Genomic DNA, 3981 nt, shown 5'->3' with positions numbered 1-3981 from the left:
TAAAGAAATTCAATATATATTTTTATCTATATATCTATATATATATATTTAAAAAAAAAAAGTAAGAAAATGATTTGAAGAATTTTTGACGTGCAAAAAATTTATTCTTCTAATATCTGGCTCTCTTCGTTTCCGTTCCTCATTTTGTTTTCAATTTTGCTTTGAAGGAACAACGAAAATTAATACAACGCAGATAAGACCAGTGCCAATTAGTTATATATACATATATATACTCATCTCATCATCATCATCATCATCATCAAGAATGGCTACGAATGTGTATTCGACGAATGCAATAAGCGAAAATTTATCCGTACACGATATGTTGGCTTGGGTTAATGAACGTTTGCAGGCGCAATTCGGCAAAATCGAGGAGCTTCGCACAGGAGCTGCTTATTGTCAATTTATGGATATGCTATTTCCTTCTTCGGTGTCCATGACACACGTCAACTTTTGTACGGATTCGGAGCATGAATATATTCAGAATTTTCAAATTTTACAAGCTTCATTTGAAAAAGTCAAGGCTGACAAGATAATACCAATTGATAAATTAGTCAAGGGCCAATTACGATGTAAAGGATTATGACGCGAGTGCAGCTCGGGATGGTGCGCAGATGGGTTACGGAACGACTAATGTAAACAAAATGCTGCCTGCAGCTGCAGCGATTCAACAAAAATTCGAATCATTGACGACAGCTTCAGCAGCACACTCAACGGTATCATCATCAATGGCATTAGAGTCGATCACGAAAGCAGAGAGAGCGATTAGCATCATTAAGAAATTCAACGAGAACGCGATTGCTGCAACGAATCAACGGATCGACGAATTATCGATTCAGGCTATGTGTATGCGTCTGAATTTGCAAGGCTTAGAAGAAGAAGAACGAGACCTTTATTTCTCTCGATTGCTTGACATTGAAATTTTCTGCAAAGAAGTCGACAAAGAGGAATCCCATCCGTTGGTTCAAAAGCATTTTGAAATCCTCTATGCACCACCCGATGAAATTTCGCCGGCAAATGGGGAATACTAAATTGGTGACATATGCGTGCGTATAAGTGTGTATAAGTCTTTTCATCATTTTTTTTTTTTTTCTTTTTTTATTATATACTTATGTTTACTGTATTTTCAGTTCTCCATAAGAAAAAATCACTGTAAAGAAATTTTCTTGTCTTAGCAGAGCCTAGTTGTTGCTATTTCGTCTATCCTCCTCTAACAAGCATTTACATGAATACAGAGTTGCATGATTAATATGAGCAAGCAAATTATTTTTCAGACTATTGTATATGTATACTGTAATATCGAGTACATATATAGACTCATTCACGCATTTATTTACGAATATGTTATACAACTAATAAATTTAAATGATAAACTATTTACAGTGAACTGAAAAGCAAGCGAGGACACAGTGGGAAAACTAGGATCAATTTCTTCCAATGAATTTTAAGGTTAAAAACTTTGAATTGTCACCAGTAATAACCTACGTCTAGGCTTAGAGCTCCTCACTAAATGCTTAACAGTGCATTTAACTGGTTGAGCTACGAGTACTGACTTTCCACCTAAAAAACAATACCTTTTGAATATTCTGCTACTTGTTTACTGTCTACTTTACATATGTTTCTTTGACCGCTCATGATAGAAATAGGTATACATGAAATGTCGGTAGGTTTAGTGTTAAACAAACAAAGACTTTAACACCCGTTCCACTGCTTACTACTATTGGACAAATTGAAAGGACCAAATATTTGCGATGGCTTCGAGTGTTCTGCCAAGACTAGAGAACACTATATGACACGCAGTTGATGAAAGCATCGTGTTATTGAAAGGGAAACTGCGTTAAGCATATTGTAGGTGAAAACTCTTTCCTCGTATTTAAGTTATGAAAAGTAACTCTGGAATATGGTTTTCGCAATAATTTATTAACTTATTTAAGCAATTGAGTTAAATAAAAATTTGAAAAGATTTATATCGTAAGAATTGCTTGTTTAGCAAAACTGAAATACTGTAGTAATAGTTAAAAGGAACTGTGGAAAAGAATTATTTATTATACGCAACTGTATGCGCTCATGTATGTGTGCGAGAAAAATAATGCAGAAGATGAGAAAGAACGTTTATCATCAGTTATTGCATTATTTCTATATATATATAATAAGTTTCTTCGAAAAAAAAGGTGCATATATATATATAAGTACTACTAGCATAGTACATATATTATGGGCAATAAAAAGTATTAAGCTTTCCGAAGATCAAAATTTCTTTCCACTTTTCATGCATTCAATCCATACTCATGTATGTATACGATAATCATTTCGTTCAACTGATTCTTTGTCTGTTATTAGGCTCAACACTTTTGCAAAGTGTAGAAATGTGCGTTTGCCTGTGCGCTATCTACAAAAAAAAGAAAAAAATAAATTTTATTTTATAGGAAACGTTACGATTGGAACTGCAGAAAAATATTTCGCTGATGTAATCACAAAACGAGGAAATATGAAAAAATATATATCAATTCTTCTTTTTTCTTCTTTCTATAGTCAATGATGCGAATTAAATGCGTATGTAATTCAATCTTTACTTTTTACATTGGCGTAATGAAATAGACAGAAAGTGTTGATGAAAACATTAGCAAAACTGTTAGTTTTTTGATCTGAAACGAGTTACTTTCGCAATCGCCTTTACATTCGCATTTCAAATATTTCGCGAAAACGAGTTGTAGAGGGAGAGAGATACGTTCGAATGAGCGAACTTTATATATTTAAAGTGTTTTTTTTCCTACGCTCCAGCCAGCGTAAAGAGTTAGGATTGAGTTTTAAAAAACAGTAAATAGTTTCGTAATATAATCACAATTTCTTGCGAATCCAATAATTTGCCAGCATTTTTAGTTTAAATTTTCCGAAGGCAGCCATGAATTGTTTTTAGTTTTATTTTATAATTGCTGACGCCATCAGGATGAAGGTAAACTAATTGCATGCCTGCGTTTGGAATGATGCAGGCAGGTTAGTTCATCTGTCAATTCATCCGTCCGTCTTAACTTTTACTCGCGAGTATTGTTTTCCAAATCAACCTGGCTGGGAGCTTGGAGATGTATAGGCTTTTTATTTGCTAAGACAGATTGAACCGCCATTGGTCAGTGTGGTTTGTTCAAAGGATCAAAAATGGCTATTATAACCGCAAACCAATACGAAAAATTATTAAATAATTCTTTCAATTAAGCACATCTACGTACAGCAATTGAGGATTTTTACGATTGAACTTCTCTTATGAGCCAGACCTGGGCAACAACAATTTAAAATTATATTGAAATCTTTGTCTTTTGCTTTTGCTTAACATATTAATGTGCGATCCAATGGCTAGAGAGAGAGAGAGAGAGAAATAGCAATATTATATTGGTAAAAAATCCGAAGCGATACTACCGTTCGTTGATTTTTCGTTCACCTACTGCTAATAGAAGAAGGGGCTATTAAATCATACATACTCTGTGTCCGGAGTTCGAAAGGAAATTTACTTCATTCATAACATATTTGGAGTTTGGAACTGATGGGTATCCAAGATTCGTCTTCAGGCGAACATGTTTACCATTTGTTACTGTTCTTCTTTTCACATTCTCTCTGAAATACGCATCAGAGTATGCAAGTGGCATAAAGAAATTTCATTGAAAATTTCTCGTAATATACGATTGTTGCAAATCAATTTTATTTCTTGCATTTTCTTCTTTTCTTCTTTTTTTTTTTTTTTTTTTTTTTAATTTAATCTATTTTCTGCTAAATTGCAATTTATTCTATTTCTAGTAAGAAAGAAAAAAAGAAAGTAAATTATATTCGGATTAGATAAAATTATTTGTTACTCGCAACTAAGACTTGCTTTTGCTCGCTTTAATAGAACCGTATGGAAAGCATTAACAATTTGCCTCAATAAAATTATATAAGAGCATTTCAAATGTGAAATTCTATGTAAGCCTAATTGTAACACAATATGCATGACAG

At 33.2% G+C, this 3981-nt stretch overlaps 1 pseudogene; it reads left to right on the top strand.

The window, feature by feature from the left end:
- The first annotated feature begins 262 nt into the window (after positions 1–262).
- LOC119632611 lies at positions 263–1031 on the top strand (annotated as a pseudogene).
- Positions 1032–3981: the final 2950 nt, after the last annotated feature.

The sequence above is a fragment of the Glossina fuscipes genome, unplaced genomic scaffold, assembly GCF_014805625.2.
Source record: "Glossina fuscipes isolate IAEA_lab_2018 unplaced genomic scaffold, Yale_Gfus_2 1, whole genome shotgun sequence".
In the NCBI taxonomy this organism is placed as follows: Eukaryota; Metazoa; Arthropoda; class Insecta; order Diptera; family Glossinidae; genus Glossina; species Glossina fuscipes.
This window is presented reverse-complemented; position numbering and strand designations above follow the sequence as displayed.